This window comes from Rhipicephalus sanguineus, chromosome 4, assembly GCF_013339695.2.
Source record: "Rhipicephalus sanguineus isolate Rsan-2018 chromosome 4, BIME_Rsan_1.4, whole genome shotgun sequence".
Lineage (NCBI taxonomy): Eukaryota > Metazoa > Arthropoda > Arachnida > Ixodida > Ixodidae > Rhipicephalus > Rhipicephalus sanguineus.
This window is the reverse complement of record NC_051179.1, coordinates 22,791,290-22,818,071: the sequence shown is the minus strand read 5'-3', so window position 1 is coordinate 22,818,071 and position 26,782 is coordinate 22,791,290. Positions and strand designations below refer to the sequence as shown.

Sequence of the window (26,782 nt, the reverse complement as noted above, 5' to 3'; positions counted from 1 at the left end):
GTGGCCCGCCCTCGCCCGAAAGGAAAGAAAGAAAACATCTAAATGTATACCGAAGACAAAACAAAGAAGGAAGTTGTGCTCTCTGTGAATGCCTGGACGGTTGCGCTGTTGGCACCGTACCAGTGGTGGCATTCTTTTTTACGCCTCAGCTGTCACGTTGCATGTCGTCGCCTGGCCTACACATATATAGTGTATCTGTCGCAAATGGCTCTAAAGCGCGTAGCACAGCGTTACGATATGCATGCGCTAAGTGCGGTGCTGTACACCTCGTGTAGTCTAGGTGGAGTGTCGGTATTTGAACGTCCTAGAACAGCGTTATGTCACTGCCGCGCCAGCCAGCTGGCAACAACAGAGTGTGCGCGACACGGGACAGCGATCACGCATGCAGCTGTATCACCGTTTTTTGCTTGTGCTGTAAGCAGAATTGGTAATACGGTAGCAAGGCGCGCTAAAGCCGCCCTAAAGCGGAACGGTTTTACATGCGGTCGTGTAAGAGCTGCCTGCTTGGCAAGTTGGTGTATATGCTAAACTCGAGAGCAAAAGATTTGGAGGTCACCGCATGAGCAAAAAAGATAAGATGTCGCATGGTCCCTTGTGCATTAGCCTAAGACGACTAGAAGGCCAAAGCCATCTTCTTTTTCTTCTCAGCAGATGTATTGATCCTCCCTCACCTCCCTCCGAAAGCTTTCTGCAACTAAAGTGATATTCGCAGTGCCTCCAGGAACGGTGGCATTGCAAGCTTTCTGCCCCTCGCACGGTTTTGCACTGACTCCGTGATCGGCCCCCACCTTTGACAAAGTGACGGTGTCGTGTGACGTCGCGTTATGGGACGCCGTGATGACGTCACAAACTGTGGTACGTGACGTCGTGAAGACGTCGTATGGTGGCTTCATCGTGTGATGATTTTTTTTTTTCATCACTCTTGTTGACGCCGCCGACGCGGGACGCCGACGGTTAAGCGAGAAGCCCCGAAGAAGCGGGGAATTCGCGCGCAACCTTATCGTCTCGCTTACGTACGCAAGTCCTTACGCCAACATATATTACGTGTGCCTCGCGAAACAGTTCTGTAATTTTTTTCCGTAGCTGGCTTGGCGCGAGGGACCGACTGGCCGACCGACCGGCTCGCTATAAACTGCGGCGCCTCCGGGCTCGATGCGCTAACCGCGAAGTCACGACTTCTCCTCCCCCCGAATGACCCCGGCTCGAGCCGAGCGTAGTCATAGCCTAGCCGGCCTCGTCGGGCCATTTGCGACGCGGGTCCGCACTAATACGCACCGCTGTATCGAGGCGCGAGAAGCGTGGCTTCGGTTCAACGGGCGGCGTTCTGCGTTTCACCGGAAAGAATAAATGAAAAAAAAAAAGAAAAAAAAAGTGGTTTCGGCTCCTGTGTACAGCCGCCGGCGATACACACGTGTCGTGTACGACCGTAATTTACGGGTTGTAACGCGTCTCATTAGGATGTTTTAGCAGTGTTTAGGCCATGGTGTTACCGTTCCATAGTAAATGTACCACGATCAGACATTTTTCCCGTATTGCTCGATGCGTTGATTATATTGGCTAATACAGGCCTTATGGATTGAAACAACGGCGTGGCGACCACGACGGTACGGTCGTGGTCACCGAGACGTACTTGCGGTACGGTAAACGGCACTTCTAAAAGACCCTATTAGAGTCTTTTGGCAAGTTACGGAAATACGGCACAGTATTACTGTACCGCTCCTCCTCTCTCACTCGTTGTGCTTTAGCCGCTCCCAGTTCCAGTGATAATGCGTCCCCCGAGCGACAGGTCCATTGTTAACGATACCTAGGCTTGGAGGAGGCGTCACAACCCCATAGTAATTTTTGAAATAGCATTTGAGGTGTTCGGGTGCCTTCACTGGGATTAGGAGCGGCAAAAGCACTACGAGCGAGAAAGGAGCAGCGGTACGGTAACACCGTACCGTATTTACGTACCGTATTTCTGTAATTTGCCAAAAGAATCTATTGTTAAGTGTACATGTATGCAGTTCGTTGCACACACACACACACGCCCGCGCACGCACACACACACACACACACACACACACACACACACACACACACACACACACACACACACACACACACACACACACACACACACACACACACACACGCACACGCGCGCGCGCGCGCGCGCGCTGAGAACATGCGACTGTATGAGCGCAGCGCGGATGCAGCGCGTGCGAACTTATATATATTCATTTCGCGAACACGCTTAAACGAGTCTTGCACAGATGCCTTTATATCAGAGTGCTTCAAAACACCTCGTTATATAGGTCATTTTGTTGTAAAGATGATGCGCTGTAACGCGAGCTGTATACAGCTGCGGAAATCCATCCATCCATCCATCCATCCATCCATCCATCCATCCATCCATCCATCCATCCATCCATCCATCCGTCCGTCCGTCCGTCCGTCCGTCCATCCATGCATCCATCCGCCCGTCCGTGGAGCCGGCCGAAGAGCTGGGCGTCCGTCCGTCCGTCCGTCCGGCCGGCCGGCTCCTTGCTTTGAGCAAGCTTTTCGTAGAGCATTTGTTTCTCTTCGGTTGCGAACGCTTCGCCTTACGTATAGGAGTGCACTCTTGGAGGAGGAGGGGGTATATACCGGAAAACGCGATACATATTACTCGCACCCTGAAATTCACGCCGCTCGTTTTGCGTGTGTGTGTGGCGGAGACCGCTCGTCGCCTATTACGCAGCAGCGCGTGCCTCGGTTCTTTGGACTTCATTTTTCCTTCTTCCGCGTGGGCGAGAACGCCACAAGAAAAGAAAGAAAGAAAGAAAGAGAGAGAGAGAGAGAGAAAGAAAGAAAGAAAGAAAGAAAGAAAGAAAGAAAGAAAGAAAGAAAGAAAGAAAGAAAGAAAGAGAAACACGGGGCGAAGAAGCGGCGCGCGGTTCGCGAGGCGTTAGGTTGTGCGGGCTTTGTCGCTTTGGTCGTATAGTCTACGTACGCATTATGGTTACAGTACGCCGTCCTGCGTGGCCCACAAAACTGTTAGTCTCTCTCTCTCCGTATATCTCTGCTTTTTTTATAGCTTTGTGCTTGGTTTTATGATACGGTTGTACAGCATACCGCATGATGGCCAAGGCAGGGCGACTCCTAGTACAGTCTTCCTTTGCTTAGTTACTTTTTCCTGCGTCTATTGTTCCTGCGTATACACTGCGTGGTACTGCATGACCCGCGAACTTGGCCAGTAGAGCTTTCTTTCTTTTCTTTCTTTCTTTCTTTCTTTCTTTCTTTCTTTCTTTCTTTCTTTCTTTCTTTCTTTCTTTCTTTCTTTCTTTCTTTCTTTCTTTCTTTCTTTCTTTCTTTCTTTCTTTCTTTCTTTCTTTCTTTCTTTCTTTTCTTTCTTCAGGCCTGCGATGCTGCCATAGAAAAAAAGCTTTGTTTCCTTTTTTTTTCTCTCAACTCATTTGTTGTCCTCCGAATGACGACCGTTCTGGGAGGTATATTCCCTCTTCCGCCCGGAAGTGTCGTTAGAGAGCGTTGCGGAAACAGAACGCATCCGAGCGCGCTTGCTTGCTTGCCTGCTAGTTGCAACGAGCGGCGGGAGGAAAGAAGCGGCGGCGCACGACGCTATATTTGTGCAGGAAAACAAAAATGTAATTGTAGAAAGGAGATGCACAGAAAAGAAAGAGCATGTTCTTGAGAACTCTGCGCATGTACACCTGTGACTCCGCTCATTCACCAGCAACGTTGATCGAGCTTCATTTTTTCTTGTTGTCATTGTCTTTGTCTAAGCCGGATGTGACATCGTGACGTCGTCAAACAGCGAGACGCCTGTACCGTTAGGTATGACGCAGGCCACACGCCATGCGCCTCACTGGAGCGCAGAGATGCGGAAGTTGCTATCGCTCTTGCGCATCGTGTACAAGGACGTTGTACAAGTTATCAAGACGTTTAGCCGGCCCGCGATCTATAGTTTCGGTTTACGGAATACCGTTTTGCTGAAGCCGTGATCAACTGTGCAGCGAAGCTTCACGCAACTACAGTGTGTTTGAAACGTTCTTGAACACATCGTCTTTCTTGGGCTTCTTGTGCACGTTTTGTCACGGGATGTACGATAATTTTTTACCAAAAATATGGGCAAATCCCGAAGGCAGTGCAATCTAACAAAATGTCCAAATTAGGTGACTTGAACGTGGTTATATGCATGCTACCAACACTCGTTAGCATTGACTGTCGTCGGCTGTCTAGGCCTATGCTCTGGCTGAATGACAGTTGGTGTTGGCTAAAGATGGCTAAATGGAAGTTAATGTTGGCTTTTCGCGGTGTCGACAGCGACATTGGCACCATTAAATCTCACCCAGTGACTGTGTTGTATATCTGTATTTTTTTCGTTGCACGAACACTCTCGTCGAAGGAAAACCTATAGTCGTGATAATTTCAGCTAGACGTTATTACACGATGGAGGAAGACGAACTAGGGGGACTTGTTGCTTTAGTGAGCGGCTTATAATAGTATAGCACAATGAAACGCGGTTCCGAAAACACAGCGCGGTTTATTATTGTATCTCCGCCATTGTTCCAACTACCTCTTCCTTCTCCACAGCAGACTACCCACTACTAGTTTATGTCCCAAGTGCGTCGTGCCAGAAGAAGAAGAAAAGTATGCCACAGATAGGCCCCCCCTGCAGACAAGTGGCCGTGGGCACTTGAAGAAAAAGAAATGGTCAGACTGAGCTTGTCAGAATGGGTGCCGGCTTGATCCTTTCAATGCTGACTGTGTCTTCATGCCCATTACGCAGGATTGTAAAATGATGTTCAGAACGCTTGATGACTGGGAAAGGACCGTCATAGCGAGGCTGAAGAGCACGGCGAGACGCATCGACACGAACAAAAACGTGTGAAGATGTCTGTAGGTTTGCCGGCAGAAAAACGTCGTTCTTAGTATGAGCTGAAGTTGGTGATGGGCGCAAGTTTTGCATGAAGACCCGCAGACGCTGGACGAAAGAAGATGGATCCGAAACACTCTGCGTAGTAACGGGGCTGACGAGGTCACCAGGCAAACGGAGTGTGCAGCCATAAACCATCTCGGCTACAGAGCAGGCAAGTTCTGGCCGAAGTGTTGAACGCAGGCCGAGAAGCACGATAGGGAGGTGTGATACCCAATCTTCGGCGTGAGGCTGCGAGGCGAGTGCTGCTTTTAGATGACGGTGGAGTCTCTCCACTAAGCCATTTGATGCTGGATGATACGCAGTTGTGCGAATACGCGCACAACCCAGTAGAGATGTGACAGAGGTGAAAAGCGCTGACTCAAACTGTCTGCCTCGATCGGTAGTCACCGTTGATGGTACACCGAAACGGCTAATCCAGGTAGCAAGAAAGGTACGAGCAACTGTTTCTGCCGTGATGTCAGGCATTGGAGCTGCTTCAGGCCACCTAGTGTACCTGTCAATACACGTAAGCAAATACGTATTTCCCCGACATGGAGGTAAAGGCCCGACAATGTCCAAATGAATGGTGTCGAAACGTGCATCAGGGAGAGGGAATTTTCCCCATGGAGGCTTGGTGTGCCGTTGTACCTTGATACGCTGACACGCTGTGCAAGTGCGAACCCAGTCACGAATGTTAGCGCGTATGCGCGGCCAGACATAGCGTTCAGTGACCAGGTGTTGCGTAGCTCTTACGCCTGGATGGCAGATGGAGTGGAGGGTGTCAAAAACAGCACGACGCAGCTGTGAAGGAACATAGATACGAGTGCAGTTGTGTGAAACATCGCACCAGAGCGTAACGTCGTCGTCGGGAAAGTTGACTTGTTCCAGTCGGAGGGAAGTAGAGTATCGGAGTCGTGGAAGCTCATCGTCTAATGCCTGTGCCTCCGCGAGCGAAGACAATGAAAGGTCGGTGGTGCCTGTCGTGGCATTGATGGTAATACGACTGAGAGCGTCCGCTGCACTGTTAAAACTGCCTTTTACATAACGTATGTCTGTGGTGAATTCGGCAATGAAAGCAAGGTGCCGAAGTTCTCTAGGAGTGTGCGTGGCACTGCAGGAACGTAAAGCCGAAACAAGTGGCTTGTGGTCGGTAAGAATGGCAAATTGTCGCCCTTCAAGGAAGTACCTGAAATGCTTCACCGCAAGGTAGGCTGCGAGGAGCTCCCGTCCGAAAGTACTGTATCGGCGCTCAGTGTCGCGTAACTTGCGGGAGAAGAAGGAAATTGGAGCCCATGCACCATTGATCCATTGATGAAGAGCGGCTCCAACTGCTTCTGAAGAAGCGTCCACCATGAGGCTAGTGGGAGCAGTTGGTGAAGGGTGATGCAGGAGGGTGGCCTGGGCGAGTTTGGTCTTAACGGCGGAAAAAGCTTGATCCGCGACCGTGTCCCAGGGAAGTGCGGCTGACTCGGCTTGAGAAGTCGAGAGTAGTGCTTCCAGAGGCTGCAGCAGTGTAGAGCATGTAGGGATGAAGCGGCGATAAAAATTGACGAGTCCGAGAAAACGTCGCAGACTACGTATGGACGTGGGAGGCGGGTACTCGAGGATAGCTTGAACCTTGTCAGGTAGAGGAGTGATGCCATCTTTAGTGATCTGATGTCCGAGGAATGCTATCTCCGAGACTCCAAACTGACACTTTTCTACATTGATGACAAGGTCGTAATCACGCAGTCGAGTGAAAAGCTCACGTAGATGTGCCTTGTGCGTTTCAGCGTCCTTGCTGGCAACGAGAAGATCGTCGATATAGGCGAAACAAAACGGCAAGCCTCTTGTGACTTCGTCTATAAAACGCTGAAATGTCTGAGCTGCGTTTCTCAAACCGAAGGGCATTCGTAAATACTCATAGAGCCCAAATGGGGTAATTATTGCAGTTTTGGGAATGTCAGAAGGCTCAACGGGGATCTGGTGATAAGCTTTCACGAGATCAATCTTCGAGTATACTGTTGTGCCGGTTAAAAAGGCAGTACAGTCCTGAATATTGGGTAACGGGTATCGATCTGGAACGGTGACTGCATTGAGAGCCCGATAATCACCACAGGGCCGCCAGTCATTGTTCTTCTTGGGAACCATGTGTAGCGCCGACGACCACGAGCTTGATGACGGACGAATGATCTGCAGCTGTAACATATGCTCAAACTCGTTGCGAGCAATGCGAAGTTTATCAGGGCCAAGTCGGCGAGGGCGGCAGTGAACCGGTGGGCCTGTCGTTACGATGCAGTGGGTCACAGTGTGCTTGGGGGTCTTATCCATTGGAGACTGCGTTGTAATCTCCGGAAACTCGTTGAGCAGAGCTGTATATGGTGACGTAGGCGGTTTCACGAAAGTGGGGTTTAGGGCCGTAGCGCGTGACAGAAAACCATTGACCGATAAGCCGGTATAGCTATCCACCAGGCGACAGCGGTTCATATCCACGAGCAGATGAAAATGCCTTAAGAAATCGGCGCCTAAGATTGCGTAGCGTACGTCTGCTATCCAAAATAACCACTGCAGTTTCCTTTTGAGACCGAGATCAAGGGTCAGAGACTTCTGTCCGTAAGTTGCGATGACCGAAGAATTGATCGCTTGTAAAGGAGTAGACTTCTCGCGGAGACGCCGGTCAGTTTTGGACGCTGGAATTATGCTGACTTCTGCTCCAGTGTCCACCAGCAAGCGAAGACCTGTGGTTCTGTCGGTGATGTGGAAGAGGCGGCTTGATGCTTGGCCTTGATCGCCCGCCGCTGTTACTGACGATCGGCCGGAGCGTTTCCCATGCGCCATGAGCAGGGTGGCACACATCTGCGAGCCGCGGCACGAAAACGCCGGTGATAGTAGCATGTGTTCTGCGGTGAAAAGCGGTGCTCGGGCTGGTGGAGGGGCCGTTGCGGAGCAGGCGACGTGAGAGATGGTCGGTGTGGACGAGGATGGTCATTTAAGTTATGAATGCTCAGCAATTGCAGACGCAAGTTAGCGACTTCAGCTGCGAGATCTTTTACCGTTTCTCGAAGGGAATCTGCTTCAGAAATCGGAGAGGTGTGGGCAGCGTTTATGACTGCCGGAGCAACGTCCATCATGTCATCGGCCATTTCTGCCAGCTCCGACAGCGTCTTATCCTGAGCTGGGACAAGAGCCATTCGCACGGTAGGTGGAAGACGCTGTAGAAACAACTCACGTAGTATGGATGTTTCTAAGCCGTCCGGCTGGTCCCCAAGCAGGTGCTGCAGGTGACGTAGAAACTGTGTGGGACGGCGGTCCCCGAGCTCTTCGTTGCACAGAAGTTGCTGAATGCGCCGATGCTTAGGCGGAACGAGTCGGTGAAGAAGAGCCTGTTTGACTGTCGTATATGGAGTGTCACCAGGCGGGCCCACGAGGATGTCGCGTATTTCGGCCATTGCCTGTGGCGGCAACGCTTCAACGAGGAGCTCATGCTTGCGAACTTCTGACGTGATGCGATGAATGCGGAACTTGTTCTCGACTTGAATGAACCATAAGGAGGGATCGGCAAGCCACAGCTGTGGTAGCGTTATGGTAGTAGTACCTCCAACAACGCCGGAAGAGGGTACATGGCCAGGTGCAGTGGCAGCGGTACCAGGGCTGAGGCCGTCGAGATGCTCACGCTGCTCCATGGAAGGTCGCGTTCGTAGTCCGGGTCACCAATAAATATAGCACACTGAAACGCGGTTCCGAAAACACAGCGCGGTTTATTATTGTATCTCCGCCATTGTTCCAACTACCTCTTCCTTCTCCACAGCAGACTACCCACTACTAGTTTATGTCCCAAGTGCGTCGTGCCAGAAGAAGAAGAAAAGTATGCCACAATAGCGATAGATGTTGCTGCTCGGTAAACGGTACGGCCGATCGAGTCTTCGAGTTAATTTGCGAGTAGAGCCCAGGTTAGCGGTCCTTCGCTTCACACCCCGCATATATCGATCGACTTCGCAGCGAGCTTCGGGTATGCAAATATCGGGCCTAGCAACGCCTCGCCGTTCATTCGAAAACACCTCCTTATGCGCAGTTGTCTGGACAAACACTACCCCGCTGCGTTGTCAAGTGCTCGAGCTTGCTTTGCGCGCGCTCTTTTATCACCTTCATCCATCAATGCATCACCGCCCTGATTCGACCCTGCAAATGTTAATGCAGCACGCGCCGTTCACTTTCGATACCTGAAGCGGCCCTGTAAATTGCCTAGAGGTCGCTTCACGATGTGTGCTTTCGCTCGTTTTGCACGTCTTTTAGTTTGTACATTTGGAGTGTCACAGAAACCATAAGGTGAGGCATAGTATCCAGGGACAGAGAGAGATAGAGGGAAAGGCAGGGAGGCTACCCAGGTTGCTCCCGGTTTGCTACCCTGCACGGGGAGAGGGGGAAGGAGAGAAAAAGAACGGAGAAAGCAAGCAGGACAGCTAATACGCTGGCACGCGTAGCAGCGTTCACCGCGCACACCCAGAAGGTCTCCAACTGCGAGCTGTTATAGAGCACGGTTCGACTGCGATTGTCTTAGATGAAGTAGATTGCAATCCATGCTGTTAATGAAGGCTTGCAGGGACTGGCTCTAAGGTATGCAGAAATTGCCGGGTGAGCAGTATTATGGGAGCTATATAGGACGAGGAGTACCATATAGAGTGTGCGGAATTTCACACTTGGAAGCTGTAGGGAGAGAGAACTGAACCTGCAAGGGTGTTTCCTGACTACGTTACCTGCCCCCTGAGGGATTCTTGAAAGCGCTCTGATTGCAGCCAATTCTTGAGCTCGCTTCGTATGGAGATTTGCGCTCGGGCGCATAATCATACTTCCTACCAGGCACGTAGCCAGAATTTTTTTTCGGGGAGGGGCCAAGGCCTAATTGTTCGAAAGAAAGTATTTCCATGGCAAAAATAAAACAAAAGTTGCCCGGGAATATAGAAGGCCGCACGAATTTCGGGGGGGGGGGGGGGGCGCCCCCCCCCCCCCCCTTGCCTACGTGCCTGCTTCCTACGTATGTATAGACTCTGCAGGCGTCGAGTGGTAAGGTCTCGTCATTTCTTTTTATAGAATAAAGCTAAGAAATAAAAGAACAAGTGTGTGTACATCACCTTTCTGTTCCGTTACACGTTAGGGAGAATACCTCGAGATATTGGTAGCCTCTACAATAACACAGTGTTCACTTTTTTTTTTTTTTTTTGCCTTTTACACGCGACTGGAGCATCGGCTCTGAGTTGCGCCACAACGGCCATCTCGTGTTTTGACATGGGTTGAAGCAAAATGGCGTCAGTGAGCGATGGGACGGAAGGAAGGGCGCTCGGAAAAACATGTGCTGGGGCTTATTTTTCCGGGAATCGTCGTTGCAGTCACGTGATGTGTCTGGCGTTCCCCCTCCCTTCCCGTTCGCTCGCGTGCCTTTTTCAGAAGAGACGCGCCCGCGCTTCGCCGGGCATCACACGCGTATAAATCCCACCTGTTGGTCACGTTTCTGTCGAGCAGTGACGAGAAGGAAAGAGAGAGAGAGTGCACGTTCTCTTTTGTGTATGGCGGCCTTGTCCTCAGCGGGCGTGCGTTTCTGCTTGCCGCAGTAGCGCACGCGCCTTCTAAACGCAACATATGCGCCTTGAACGCTGAGTCATCGTTCGTTTTTTTTTTTCTTTCGGAGCAAAGACGAACGGCAGCGAAGATGAGACAGGTGAAATGCCTCAAATCCCGCTGTTGTACTGGCTCTATACAGCATGCTACCCCTAGCACTACTACTACATGGTGGCATTTTGATTGACAGCTGCAATTTTCGTGCCGCACCAGCTCGTCATAGTTTCCGTCTTTATTAAACAGCTGCTCTCTGTTTTTCCCGTCCTGACTTCCTTCGCAGACAGCCTGCTTTCGCTTCGTGTACTTGACGTGTCTTTTCTGAGCGATCTCTCCTGCTTCGTAACGTGACTGAAGACGAGTTTATCAAGCGAGAGGTGTGATGTTGCGACTGACTGTGCTCTGCGACGCCGCACGCTCTTGTTTGTGTTTGTGTCTGCGCGCATTCACTCGTTCTTGCATTCCGTTTCCTTTCTTGCTTTAGCGCAGACCTTCCTCCCCCCGGCACTGCAGGGTAGCGAACCGGCTTTAATCTACTTAACAACCCTTCCTTTCGTTGTGACCTTCTCTTTCTATGCATATATGACGTGTACATATATGTATATCAGTCAGGTTGCCTTTGAGGTGTGGCTGCTGAGTCCGTATGCGCATGCGCACTATTTCTGTAGGTGTTTCTTCCGCGTTTAAGTACACGCCACGGTGGTATAGAGGTTATGATGCTAGACTGCTGAACCGAAGGTCACGGGATCGAATCCCGGAAGCGGCGGCTGCATTTCGATGGAAGCGAAATGCTTGATACCCGTGTGCTTATATTTAGGTGTACGCGAAAGAACGCCAGGTGGTCAAAATTTCCGGAGCCCTCCACTTTCTCATAATCATACCGTGGTTTTCGTAAGTAAAACCCCAACAGTTACATTATTATTATCCGCGTTTCAGTGAACGCCTGGTCACGTGCCCTCTCCTTCTTATTCATCGCTTTGCACTTCTTTCAAAAAATGAACAAATATAAATTCGTACGGCTCGCCGCTGTTCACAACTTAGTTGCCAGCTTTGGGGCAACGCGAACATACCTAAAATGAAGAAAGGAACGCGTGATACCTTTCGTTCAAGCCAATTAAAACTGCGTTTTGTTAATTTAGCTTTCGTTTTCACCCTCTTGATACCCTTCCTTTTTTCTGCGTTAACTCAGTAAGCCTACAGGGATGACTGTTGCCTGAGAAGGTTAGCACAGGAAACGTGACCGGCCTGTAGGCAGCGAGTGTGAGTGCTCTAGTTTTTACGAACGCTTGAAATACTATACGGGCGAAGCTCAGGGACGGGAAAACGAAACAAAGGGAGCGGGGACAAAGGTAGCAGACCCAGCAGGGTTTAAGACGTCTTATATACGTCTCAAAGTAGACAGTTATCAGTTCTCGGCTTCTCTGCACCCTGCTTCGTTGAGGCATTCGCTGAAAAAAAAAAAGAAGAATGGTGCCTGACGCTTCCAGTGAAAGTGCGCCGGCACACTTTCTTCTTTGGCGTGAACAGAGAGAACTTATAGAAAAAAGTAATAAAAAAAAGGAGCGGCGCTGAAGTATCTCGCCGCCTTTCTCGTCTTCGGCTGCTTTGTCCTTTGGGTCGAGACTTTATGGCGCTTTGTTTTAGAACAAGCGGGTACTAGCTGCATTGTGTGCTGTGTGTGTGTGTGTGCGTTTGGGCGCGCGTAGTTCCGCCACACGCTGCTTTGTGGCGCTCCCTCCGGCGGTACAGAAGAGCTGGGACAAGAAAGAAGCTCATAAAAGGCATGCAACAGGAACAGTTGTATACATACTTATTAAGGCGGTGGTACACACACACGCCGTCACTGCGGTGTGTGTGTGTGTCGTCGACACACGCCCTTCTTCTGCTCCCGTCTCATCTTGCCCGCCATCGCTAAAACACTCATTGTTCTTATGTATACGCGTGACTCGAAGGAAATACGGAAGTGACGTTCGCGACGCTCCCACGTGTCTCTCCTTGCAGGACTCCTCGTCTGTTCCGTTTTCATCGAGTTCTCGTCTTGTTCTTCACTTTCAGGAAGACCTCGTAACAGAATAGGTGTTGAAGGCAGGTAGCTTCTCTACTCGCTCGGAGCGTTAGTAGATTAGGAGAAAGGCACAACCCCCCCCCCCCCACCATGAACCGCGTGAAAAGATAGAAAATGCTATGCTCCCCGTTACAAAACCTAGCGTTCCTGTCTTCCTTTCCACTGAATGAATCGTGTAATGTGCGAGTGTGACTGCCTGGTCTTTCCTTCATCTCGCGGTCTTTAACACCCGCTGTAGTCGGTCCTTGGGATCATCTGTTCCGCAACTTGCAGATCGTCTCGTTACGCGTATGCGTGTACATAGCAAGGTGGAGGCGCGCCTTCTCGAAATTGCCGAGGAAATGTATGCCGAGCGGGCTTCTCTTTCAACGCGGCCTGTCTTTGTTTTTCCCGAGATCTTGCCATGTCTATCTGTGGGTTTCAGGCTAACGGCGCAATGTTCTGGGACACCCAGAAAACGAAATGACACGCAGGCACATCATGTAGGAATGTGTAGCGGTGTACGCTTTTGGAACAATGGGAGATCTTGGGATGGACTCTGTGTACGTGCGTCTGTTTGAGAAATAGTGAATTATATTGTTGAGTGTAGACAGGCGTGTACTTATACACACACTCAGTGTGCGAGAGAACTGGACCAGAGATTGTTTCTCACGGGTGTATATATAAACACGTATATTTAGTCTCAGGTCACATTTTGGTCTTGGTGTGCATCTTTCTATGTTAGCGGTGTGTGATAAGAAATTTTGGTTGCGGCTTACGCCGTGTACGCTTTGTAAAGGAATTTGTGTGTAGCAGACGTGTAAAACTGGTCTCATTACGGCGAGCGGTTAGAATGCGTACGCGACGTTTTCGCTGGCACCGAGGGTTCTTAATTGCATGGTCAGCTTCACTGCATGATGAATTAGAACACGTTAAGTGGAAAGTTCTGTCCTCGTTTGCTGGCTTGCTACGTACGATTCGCTGCGTTATGTTAAAAAGACGCCCTATTACCCGCTGTATCGTTTGTTATATGTACACTAATGGAATTGGGAAGAACTGAAAGGGCGTAGCCCGACGTTCTTTTTTTTTTCGAGGGGGGGGGTTGAACCACCCTTCATGCATGTTCGTGCGTGTGTTTGTATGTGTGCGTGTATATATACACGTGCAAAGTTGAAAATTTTCGGGTGGGTGGGGGGGGGGGGGCGTATTTGGACCCTTCCTCCCGCCCCCCTCCACCCTGGCTATGCCGGTGATAAGGACGTTTCGCGCGCTTTGTGCGGTTAGCAGAAAGCTGACCTGAAGTACGTGGAACATGAATGCCCTCACACGCGGCATGAGGATTCATGGATTATCTGTAGCTTCTATGCGCGTGTGTAATGGGCAGTCATGATTGCAAGGAAAGTCCTCGTAACGCCCTCTGTTAACAAATAGGTTGTCACTTTTAATGTTTTCCGCAAGCAACCTGGCCTTCTGAGGTCTGCATATATGTACCGGAAACCTCGCTTACAGTTGAGTACAACTGTAGGGAATGCGTCGACGCGGAACTTTGATAATGTGACGACGCGTGTAAGTAACATTAGTGTCAGCACACAGCTTTGCGTTCTGCGAAGTGGAATGCTTTCTGCGGGAACTAATGCTATCAAGCATGTCAGCGAATTACTATATGTGACGTCACGAGCGCATACACGCTCATAGGCTTCTGAGATCGACAGCTTTACAAAACGCCATCGGAACCAGCAAAACAAATGTAGTTTTTCATGAGCATTTTCACACCAAGCTATTGAACTTGGAAAATTGAAACACTTCTCGGGGTGTGTTTGGGGTGCTAGTTGGTAGGACGTTATTTTGGCAACTTCAACTTCGCTGGGGGCAAAGCACCTGTCTTCTACTATGGCGTCTCGTCCCCAGCGCAGTTTAAGTCCTTGAAAGAGCGAAACACTTCGTATACTGATTTGACTGTTCATAACGCTTGGTGACTGCTTGCACAGATCCTGGGCACCGTATCGTCCAGTACTATGTGAATTTATAGAGTGCGTCACTTAGACTTTTAGATATCGTCTAGAAGGATATATCCCCTAAACAAAATTATGTGTTTGGACTATACTAGTTTAGTTTAGCTAGCTTAGTTTTCGTCGAGTACCGAAGCAGAGCGTGCTATTGCACATGCCTGTAACAGAGATCTAGTCATCAAAGCATACTTTTTAACGCCGCTTAATTGCCGGTGTATGCATTACGCGTGCCTCATTATCACAGAAACTAACTTTTGAAGTGACCTTCACGCTAGCATGCGCCTGTATACACCACGCTGATTTATTTGTCGCCTCCAATCGTTGTCCCACTTTAGTTGCACGATCTTGATTGGCTGCACGACGGGGGGAAAAAAAGCAAGAAAAAAAAAAGCTACCTCCAGCAGAACACGTGCCGCCGTTCTAGGCTACTCGAAACAATGCTGCCCTTGGCCGGGATTTACGATATTTGAAAGCGTGGGCTCTTGAAGAAGGACGGTTAGGTTTCTTATTTTTATTTTTTTAAACACAGCCAATAAAGAGAAGTTCTGTTCTTCGTGATCAAGATCAAACCTCTACCGTGCGCTGCGGGGAGCCGCGAAATGCTTGAGGCTTGTCGTAACTTATGGGCTGTCTGTCCCCTTTTCTCGCCTCGTAGTGTTTGCTAGCGTTGACCTTACATTGTTTTGCTGGTAATGTATCAACGGTAGCCTTTGCAGCCTAGATTTCTCTCTCTCTCTCTCTCTCTCTCTTTTCGTGTATGTTTCTGTCGTGTCTTTGGGTTCGTTAAAGTTTTCGGGAAATTTATTAGCGGTGCGCGATGGCTAGCGCACGGGCACCTTCTGTGATATCTTCTGTAAGCTGTACTGCCGCCGGATGCAGCTGTTTTCGGTCTTTTAAGTACCCTAATCGAACTGCTTCGAATATATATTACGAATAGCAGTAATCAAAGTGGGACGTGAAACGCTAACAATTTTTAATACCATGAAGTAAAGTCTGTTTGTTCAATTGAGAATACCGATTCCCTGCTGATTATTGAGTCTGCAACTTAAGACCACGCCTCTATAATGGATGCAGGGGAACATATTGGTTGTTAGGGTACGCAATTGAGTGTGCTGCTACGGATCCATAAAGAAACTTCAGCACACGGAAATGACACAGGGAGACACGCGAAACAAGACGAGGTACTCATTTCCAACAAATAGCTTTAATCGAAAAGAACTTTGCATATACCTAGCCTCCGAATGCGTGGATTCGCCGCAATGTGTACAGTCATGCAGAGGCATGTCGAACTAGAGCTATACTCTCTGCAGCCACAACGAAACGCGTTGACGTGACCGCGCAACGACGACGACTTCTTTTGGCACCACCGTATTTACGAGACTCGGCCTCTCCCTCTCGTCCATGCACCTACGTCTCGCGTGACGTCAACAGAAGCGCGCGAACTTGCCCCGCCAAAGGCGAAGGAAGTGCGCCCGCGCGTCTCCGCCCACGTGCTCGGGAGAGAAAGCAACGTTTGCCCACGTGTGACCAGTTCCACGACCACAGTCACGGTGGGGACGATTTAGTTCAGCCACTAAGATAAAGCTACGAACACAGACTGTAATGTCGCCTGCAGAAATATCTAGGTGGCGTTTTTTTCAGCGGCCTGTTTTTCTGCACAGCGGTTGATATCAGATACAATTAAAATAGGGGTGGTAGCAGCGGAGGGGGGTGCGGGGTGTTCAGATTAATGGAATAGTAGCCGTTATAGATGCAGATATAACAGTGCATTATATATATTAAAAAATTGGCAGAAAGAAAGTGACGCGGTTTCTTATGCATTCGGCGAAATGTGTGCCGTTCGTCTTCGTTGTATTGCTTTGTTGTGAGCATTCGCAGCTATCATATCGGCATGTAGGTGGTGCGCCCTCAGGCGCGAAGAAGCAAACGGAACTTCCATGAATGGAAACTGTCCGATAGGTGCGCGTGGGTTGTATGGCTGTCTGCGTAGCGTTTGCGTTGTCGATTGAAGACGTTGTACACTTATATACATCTACGAGTAGTAGCTGACTTAACATTCTGTACATGAACCTTCTTCTCGTTCCTTCTTACGCGTACACATTGTGTCGCATCTTGACTGTGTACCCTTCCTCATGTTGGGTCCAAGTTTGGTCCCAAATAGGTTTTCCTGGCTCCGCACGAAATTTTTCGAATGTCTCGCCGCGTAATGTAGACAACATACGACAGGAAGCGAATGCGCAAAACACGAATAAAGTACAGAAATACTCTCTCGCTTTCGGGACACGCGTCGAAGACGGCAAGAAGGGACTGCGGCTGCTGCAGTTGCAACTTTTACGCGCGGTGTTCGTCTTGGCCTTGACAGGTTTCGCCGGCGCAGCTTTTCGAGAGTTGCGGAGTTTCCGCGCTTGGCACCGCTGCACGATTCTCCCTTTGTTTGTTTAATGCTCTTTTTTTCTCTGCCTCGCTGTACTCTACTCCGGCTTTCTTTCTCTCTCTCTCTCTTTTTTTTGTCGCTGTCCTTTCTCTGTCTTTCTGCGGACGTGTAAGCTTTTCTTCTTTAATACGTTTTGAACGACGCTCCAGTGTTGCGTGCAGTAAATTCGGGAGTGCTTCCGAAGCAACCGGTCCTAGTGTATACGTTGCGTCGTTATAAAGGCTCTTAGAGGATATGCTACACTGTAGCGCTTCTATCTATTCACAAGGCACGCTTGCGGCACCGGAGGCGACCGAAGGCCACGCACGCCGAGGCGGGATGTTGAGCCAATGACGACAAATAGGCGAGGAGAGAAGCCACCGCTTGCAATCGAACTCTCAACCTCCGCGTTACGCGTGCCTTGCCTTACCAATTATGCTGTTGCGGCGGCGTTGGCGATGGCGCTGTGCGGGGCTATTCCCACGTCTAAATATTTCCGTGTGTTCACGCATATATGTTCAAGGTCTAAGCCTATAGTAGTGTTATTCAGCGCCACTCATGGCCGTTGTGGCGGATGATTCATAACGTCGTTAATTTATGATATACGGCGTCACGTGGACGTAGCACGTGGACGTGCATATATGCTGCTTACATCCTATACTTCGTTAAACGTGAGTGGCACATCATACTCTCATTCCACATGTTCCTCTAAGTGAATGGAACAGTTTTGCGTGTATGTTCCACTTGCCGAATGGAACTAGATTAGAGAGCGGGAGATGAAGGGAAAAAGAGGAAGGCAGGTTAACCGCAACAAACGCCCGGCTTACTACTCTGCACTAGGGGAGGAAGGAAGGAACTAAAAATAACGAAATAGAGATATGTACAAAGAGGGCACAAGAACACAATCCCTGCTTTCCGCAGCACAGGGTTAAACTTGATAGAGTTACTGTGCATACGCAGTAACTCTACTTCAATCCATAGCCGACAAAGCACGGTATAACAACGCACTGCCGGAGTTAGGATTAATATTGTGTCGGAGTTAGGATGAAGGTTGTGCGTAGAAGCGTTCTACTGCAGGCAACTAAGAGGTGCGTAGATTTGAGCGTCGTGAGCGCACGGAATTCTGGCGCATCGTCTTGGTCGTGCTCTCCGTCACTGTCCCGGAATAGCGCGGCGTCCTGTGGCCGCGGCGCGTCAGTCCGTCATCTCGGTCGGCAGCACCTCGCTCGCTTCTTTCACAGTTCTTTTCTTTCTTTATTCTTTTTTTTCCCTTTTTTTTGCGAGTACCTGCCGGCCCACGCTGCTGCATGCAACGCTCTCGCTTTCACGTGTTGGCCGCAAAAGCTGGGCGAGAATTCATGCAGGGACGCGTCGCGTCATCGTTCGCATAACCGCGGATGTCGTGCGCGCGACCATCCTTCGTTGAGATTCGGGGGCTCTTCAAATAACGGTTGCGACATTGCACGCTGCATAGCCTCAACGGCGTATTAGGGTAGGATTTATAAATAGGGCACACACCACCCTGAATGCGTTTTTTCTGCCGGCAAAGTGCGAACTGCTTCTCTTGCTTCCTTCCTCTAACCCCCTTCCCAAATCAGGGTAGTAAACCTGGTTCAACGTGGTTCCATCCCTTCTGATATGACTACTACCTCTCTCTCTGTCGCTCGCTCTCTCTCTTTTCGTGCGCCTAGCGGTTTTGGGTGGGAGAAACCTGAAGCTCCCTGAATAACTTACGGGTTTTGGCTTCTCAAAGCGACTTTCTGCCTATAGTTTCGGAATAACTTTGACCACCTGGGGTTCTTTAGCACGTAAACAAACTTAGGTAAGTGCGCGTTCATTAGCATGCTACCAAAGTCGTAATGCGGTCGCTGCTTGATGACGACGGTGTGATCATGATCTTCACTGGCTTCTCATGTGCCAGCCTTGGTTGTGGTACTAGAGATGAGAGTTGGGCTAGTTGGTGCCGATTGACTTGAGACATAACTAACTTGCGCAAAAATAACAATTAACAAAAAGGAAAAGATAAGGACAAGGTGAAGGTGATTGAGATATACATAGACGGTCATCGCTGATTGAACTGCCCCGTGACAGTAGGGCTTCGGCCGGTAGTGCGTATTCCTACAAGGCGCAGTGTGCGTGAAGCGGAACAAAACGCCCCCTGTCAAGATCCACGAGCTGTGCGAGTCGGGCTTGAAAATGGGCCCGCGTCTCCCGCCATGACAGCTCGTTCGTATCACTTTATTTCACTCGCGTTTTACCGCTTTTTGTTGTTTTGCGTTTTACAGCGCGTGTACCGGAAGGAGTAAGTGGCGCGCAAACGAAAGCCAGGGAGAAAAGGGCTCGGCGCAAATTGTCCCTTCAAGCCGCGCGCGGCTCTTTAACGCATTCCTCCGAGCTCGGGTCCATGGCAAGCAACAACCTTTAAGCGGGGTTTTTGCGCCAGTCCGAGCTCCCGTCGCGCTTTTCTTTTCCGAGACGGGCGCGGAGAAATTGCCTGAAACACGCGCAAGCTATGGCGCTCGCTTGCCAGTGTGCACTTGGCACCGGAAGACCCGGAATAGTTCGCGCGACAAATGGCGGCGAGATAGGTATGTCCATGCGTGGCAACCGTCTGCATGTTCAGGCTTATACAGCTCCATTGGGAGAGAAACAATGCGAAGTAAAGCAATATGGCTCAAACGCAACGACGCCAACAATGCAAAGTAAAATGGCTGCAGAAACGGAACGTGTATACCAAGCGAAGCAAAAACGGCTCCAGAAGCAGACGACGCTCGTTTGGAAACGTTTTTCGAGCAGAAGTGAACGCGCGAAGAACCTGCGTGGGTTACCGCTTTTCGCGCAGGTCGGGCTGTGACAATGTCGCGTGATTTGAACGCTGAAACATAGCGTGCTTCCAGCGGCGATTGTTTATATCAAGTACTGAATGCGTTGCACTCGAGTGAATAGCGTAATTACACGCTCTTATGCGTACATTGTTAGGAGAGGATAGCTGGAGCCATTTTCAGCAGGTTTTCACGGGAGCTCGACTCAACGCCACGGGAAATGGAGTAGCGGAATGAAAGGATATAAGAAAGCTAGAGGATGCCATGAGCTCTTGTAACTTGGTCGATCTCCACCGACCAAGTGACGAATGCTGCGTCCGCTCTCTGGTGAAGAGCTACGGTGCTTAGTCGCATACAGTATAAGTATTGCTTACTGCTGGCTATGCGCTGTTATAACAACAGCTTTGTGTCTACTTAATCTCGATTCTACGATTAAGTTGTCGGAATTCTTTCTTTATCTTCGTTGGCAAATGAAACGAGGAGCTGTCGTATCTGTGTGTACGTCTTCGTGTACCGTCGCTGTTTCTTCGTGTATCAGCGTGGCGCGAGCCGCGACACCATCTAGCGTTTCGCTTGGCGGCGCGCCGCGGTGGGAGGTCGCGGCGTTTGATGTGGCACGCGCGTGTCAGCTGCTGCCGCTGCCACCGCCGTCGGCGCCGCTTTTGCCGCTGCCCGAGATCCCGTGCGGCTTAGAAGCGTGCGGCGCTGTGCATGGCTCTCTGAGGAGCGCCCGTGGCTGGCTGAGTTTAAACAGCTCGGTTGCAACCCAACCGTTTTCATGCGTATGCGTCCACACTGTTCGTTTAGTTGTTAAAGATACAAAACGGCAAGGCTACAGCCCAATATGGCGGCATCGAAACCCACCCGTAAAATAGTCGATAAGGTGCGTGCGGCTGTAGTACATCCGCTGCCGCGGCACGTTGGCTCTTGGCGTCGCGGCAAGAGTTCCTTTTTGCTCGGGCGTCGGTGTCGACTGCTGGCTGCGGCGTCTTTTCTTGGCTCCTCCGCTGGATGCGATAAGCGGCCGCATTCCTGGGATGGCGCGAAAAGGAGGAAGAGCTCTACGCTATGAGAGAGAAAGAGAGAGAGGGGGAGAGCAAGTGATGAAGTGCACGCGTGTCTGGTGACTGTGAGAGCGGCGAGGGAGAGTGGTGCGTGGCGCACACCTGTGGTTTGCTTGTCTCGGGGTGGCCTCTCTCGAAGAACAAGAAGAGGAGGAAGAAGAAAACATTTCAAGTGTATAGCCGTACGTGGTCAAAACAGCTAGGCTACAGCCCAATATGGCGGCATCGAAACCCATCCGTAAAATAGTCTATAAGGTGGGTGCGGCTGTAGTACATCCGCTGCCGCGGCACGTCGGATGTTGGCGTCGCGGCAAGAGTTTGGAGAGCCGCGGCTTTTGGAGTTCTCTTTTGGAGTTCCCTCTGCAATATATATATATATATATATATATATATATATATATATATATATATATATATATATATATATATATATATATATATATATATATATATATATATAACGTCCACGCTAACTGAACTACATTTATAGGAGCGATGAGAAAGTAGTCGAACAAGCGACTTCACCGGAGCTGACGTTTTCGACGAGGGGATTCGTCTTTGTCAGCATTTCTCGCCGTGTTGCCCTGACGCAGACGAATGTCCTGCCTCTGTCGAAACGTTGGTGCTTGTTGGACGCATTCCTCATCACTCGGGGCCTTGCCACATTGCCCTGTACGATCTGTTTTTAAATTATAAAACGAAAAGGACGTAGACGATCGCCACATCGGCAAGACGCGGGACGCGGTAAGGCGACGATAAGATTTCAGGTGTCGTGAGTTTGGGCCGCTTGTTTGCTGAACGCGTCTCGATATCCCTACTCTCCGCTTACGTCATCATCCTCCGTCTGTTCTTCAGCGTTTACGTTGTACCGTCTCTTTCTCATTTTTAAGTGGCAGACGTGGCCCCCGCGTGGAGCACGATAGAGCCTTCTCGTGGTGCCTATTCGACCTGTCTTCTTGGCAGATAAATTAAAAAGAAAAACAATTCGTTGTGAAATGAGTCCTTTCGGTCCGGTGGTACTTGGCAGTCCCAACGCCCTGTAGCTTGGCGTCAACACACTGCAACTTATACAAATGTGTTGGCTAATTGCTTGTGCCTACGGACTTATCGAACGAAGCTGAAGTTGTTATTTCGTTGACCTTACATCTATAGTTCGCTAGCATTGCATGAGAACTCGTATGCCTGACTCTCCGTATCGGGTCGAATGGTGGGATATGGATCGCTCGAGTTTCTCTCTCTCTCTCTCTGTCTCTTTTTTTTTTTTTTTTTTGCACGACACGAACGAACCGTAAAGGAATGCATGGTAGCGCTACAAGGAAGAAAACGAACATTTTAGAAATAATGTTTATACGAAGTTGCAATATCGATCAGGCGCTGCGCAATCGTAGATCGTATACTAATCATATGCTTTCATAATGGATGCCAGAAATGGGTGAAGTTGACTCCCAGTACAAAGCGAGCGGGAGTTGCGCCTTTCACAGCCATGCAAGAAAACGAAAAGATTTTAAAAAGTCATAAAGTCCACACGTCGCAGGGATCTGTAAGCTACGAGTCTCTCCAAACTGTACGGGATCTGGAAATCCTCTGGGATGGATCTTCGGAGTAAGGGGAATGGTTGGAGGAAAGTGGAGAGAGTTGTAGCCGCGGGAGAGGGGAGAGGGGGGAGGAGAAGGTGTAAGGGGAAGCGTGGAAGATGGCTCAGTTCAAATCTGCGATAAGCGAGAGGTGCTTTCTATCACGAATCGATTTGTCCATCCACCGTGTGGCAGCGATGGGCTTCAGTCGGAAAACGCCCGCGCGTCTGCTCCCCTTACGACTGAAGCAGCAGCCATAGCGTCATTTTACTTTGCTTTTTTTTTTCTTTTTGCATTGAACGCTGTGCGTTTTCGTATTTATACTGTAGATTTCTCACTCGGGAAGTGTTTGATGTGTAGATGACGCGTAATAACGGGGTCCTCTGCAATATCACCGAGAAAAAGGAACTGCCGTTTTCGGTCATACCTTTTAAGTCCCAAGATCGATTCCTTGCTTTATTTAAGGAGAAAGCCTTAGATGCCTCATCAAACGCGAAAAGTGACCATCAGCGTCGGCGCCGTTGCCGTCAACACGAATAATGCGAAAATGATCACGTGATCACGTCGCAGATGCCAAAACTTCGTGACGTCAGCATGACGTCACATAACGGGGCGTCACATGATGGCGTCATCACGTGACATCGTCGCCTGGTCAGATGTGTGCCGATCACGGAGGCAGTACAAAAAAAGCAGGTGAGGTGCAGAAACCTTTCGATGCCTCCGATTATAGTGCACTAGACCTCCGATCCTGAAGGCAGTAGAAAACCACGTTAGGTGTGTAAAGCTTTCGGAGGGAGGCCGGGAGGATCAATACATCGACTGACAAGAAAAATAAGATGGCTTTCGCCTTCGAGTCGCGTTAGGGGAATGCATAAAGGACTCTGTGAGTTTTCATTTTGCGTGTTCGTATGTATGTTGTATATTTCACGCTCGGAAAATCTTTGACGTGTAGATGACGCGTAATAACGGGGGTCTCTGCAATCGCTCCGAGAAGAAGGAATTGCCGTCTCGGCCACGCCTTTTTAGTCGCAAAATTGGTTATTTGCTGTTATATCTTTTGAGATCACGTTTAACGCTTCTCGCCTCTATAGATAGAAAATGCGCCGGATGATGACTAAATCGGTGCAGTGTGCCTTGCAGAATGTAGGATCAATTTCACTCAACCAGGAATCGAAATCAGCGTTTTTGTTGTCAGCGACTCAGGCTTTGAGAGGCGCCATGAGTTTCAACTGTTTACGCGCAAATTTCATTTACGTGCTCCGCTCATTGCCTGCTATCCTAAACACTCCTCTCGAGCGACAAATTTCCTTGGGGAAATTTGCCTAAGGAGAATTGGCGGAGAATTGCCTTAGGATAATTCGGCGAGTTTCGCTAAGAATTATTGTCGCTTTTGAACGACAATTCTCCTTATTCAAATCCGCCGATTTTTAATATTTTGATTTGAAATCGGTTACGGAGAAATGGAGGAGCTATCCCATCTGTGTCCTGCACCTCAAGCAGTTCAGCTGCAAACTTTTCCATCGGTACGTACGTCTCTGCGCGATTATTTCTACGTGTATGAGCTAGTAGTGCCGGCCTACGTGATCATTGACACGTCGTCCTACATGGAGTGGGAGTATCGCTATCTGTCACACCGACAACATCGTCTGCATGTTAAACGAAGTAACAGACGGTGTGCATATGCTGCTCGCGTTGGCGATTACTGTAGAGCGACTATGCCATACTTCTTTTTCTTTTTATTATTTTTTTTTGTCGCGGAGACTGTGGAGTGGTACTTGAAGAACAAGCACTTGCTGAGCTTCAACTCTTTTTTTTTTTTTCTCACGGTTTGTTTCCGTGTTGGAGCAGCGTCCTTGAGGTCGACTGCACTGAAGGTTATCTATGCCATTTTTACTTCCCGCGCGCTATACGTTGGGAGCGACATTTTTCTCTCGGCAGGGGGTGATAGTATCGTTGTAAACCCTTGAAATTTGGAGTTCTTTTTCCACGATGAAAAGGCAGAAAGCTTTGTTTGTTGCAGTTTCCTTAATTTTTCGTGTAAACGTATTGTTTACGGAGTACCAATGACGTAGGCGTGGGAGGCACCATATAGTTGTGCTGAATTGAAGCAAACCAGCACATTCCTTCAACGAGTTAGCGTTACAAGTGTCAAAGTGGGAAAGAGTAAGAGCTCTTTCCCACTTTGTCACTTCACAGGAGATACGGAAGGTTCACAAACCAAAACTATCTTCGAAACGTACGCCGAACTGGACTAAACTTCGCGGAGCAGTGCATGTGCAGTAGCTCCGCCCCCGTAGCCTTACCTTCATTGCCAAGAGAAGCTGTTTGCGAGTATAAAGGTAAATCATGGCAATGCTAATACGCTTAGTGTATCTGCCGCTAAATCGCCGTAGGATTTTTTTTATTTGGGTGTTTTCTTTTGTTCGAATTGAAGGCATCTCAGAAGGAAATGATTGGTGATCATGCACTGCTACGTACAGCTGTAATATAGTTTAACTAATTATGTCGCGCACAGCTGTTTTTATACTTGCATCGTCCGCATTGGTGGCGACGAAAGGTACTACGACGAATCGGGACTTGTTCTGGGGTTTCTTGGAATCTCGGCAAAAGTGCATTCGTCAAGAGACTGCGCACCAGCCTTGATCGAAACGATACGACACGTACGCCAGACGTGTTGGGCGTTGTGAACACGAAATCATCGATTTTGTAAATGAATACTTTATAGGGCTTTTTCGGAACAGTATAACAAATCGGATAGATTAGGACCTCGTCGCATTGACACCATGTGAAAGATTTTGACAAAAAATGTGCATCCCCCCCCCCCCTTGCTTTCAATAAATGACTCTTCATGCCTGTTAACGAGAGCGCTCGCACGTTTATTTCACGTGGCAACGATTGATACTGCCTTTTCTCTTCCTCTAATTGTATTTACAAGATATTGTCCAGTTATTCCGTACCGTTTGCGTTCTTGACAAAGCAATCAGGGGAAACTTCCACTTCGGTTACAACGTATATCCTCTCCGTGCGCTCTACACGAAGCCTCGTCAAGATGGAAGCACGTCTCCCCGGATCAGACAATCCAGTTTATTTTCCCCAATTGTCTGGGAGCGAGAGAACCTTCTTCCAAGAGGTAGATTTATTCTGTTCACTGCTTTACCTCATCCAACCAGTACCGTGCAGCGCTACCAAATCAGATGATTGCGTCAGTTAGCGAGGAAACAACATCGCGCAGAAGTCGGGGCGTCTTTACTGCGCGCTTTTTAGAGCCCTCCGTGCAACGATGTCAAATGAGTTGGAAGATTTCACGGATGTGTTAGCTCAGTAGAGTGCAGTGGGCGAGCCCCCCCCCCCCCCCCTTCTTTCCTTCTCTGAAACTTTCAAACCGCGTCTTTCTTCTCTGATTGGCTGGCACAAGTCCCAGCTTTCACGGCACTGCATGGAACTTGTAAGACGAATTTACGGGAATGTATTGGGAAAGACAGTAGTAGGGTGGGGGGAGAGAGAGAAATTGGGCGAGCAGGCATGGGAAGTCGTTCAGCTGTTCAAGATGACGTGTGCATTCCCTCCTAGGCGGCTGGGTGGCTATTGCATTGCTTTCTTTCTTTTTTTCTTTTTTCGTGCGCCTCTTGTTTCCGCATTTTCCTATTCGTACGTTGTCTGTTTGCTGCGTCTCTAGGCAAACACAATAGCCCGCGTTCTTCGTACACGGAGTACTGAAACCCTGCCGCCGAATACGGTAAATGAACTCGGATGCCAGTGTGTGCTTACGAAAGCCCTCGAGCTATATACTGTGCGCCATTCGGAACAGCATGGCAGGTTGAGTATAGGAAACGAAGCAAATCAAGCTTCAGAGATGCTTTGTTTCATTGCACTGCATAGAACTTACCCAGCTGGTCTGAACGCTTTATGAATTTTGAGCTCTTTCTGGTTTTTCAATTCGTTCCACTGGCATGTGCCTTATGTATTATTTCTATTGAAAGGGTTTGCAGCGCACGCACGGTAGTGATGAAGGAACGGTTTAAAAGCGAGGAATGGGAAGCAAAGAGGGACGACACGAGCGCTCGTGTCCCTCTTTGCTTTCCGTTCCTCGCTTTTACGCTTTTCCTTCAGCACTACCGTGCTTGCGCTGCAAACCCTTTCAATATGCACTTTAACCAACTAGCCCAAATAGCCGTTCTTCTTCAATGTATTATTTTGCTCTCATTTTCTTTTTTTTCTTCTCTCCATTCTCGAATTTAAATTCCGTGCATTACGGGCTTGCGTTGAGGCGCAGTCTCGTTCCTAAGTGATTCTATAACCTATAGGTTAGGTTAGGTTAGTTTTGTTTAGGATCTTTCAAGTAGCGTATCGCAAGGGTAACACGTCAT

General features: G+C 49.3%; 1 protein-coding gene across 1 annotated transcript in view; it reads left to right on the top strand.

Annotated features, from left to right (window-relative positions):
- Positions 1-26,782, top strand: part of LOC119389598 (GAS2-like protein 1) — a 244,995-nt gene that overhangs the window by 17,704 nt on the left and 200,509 nt on the right.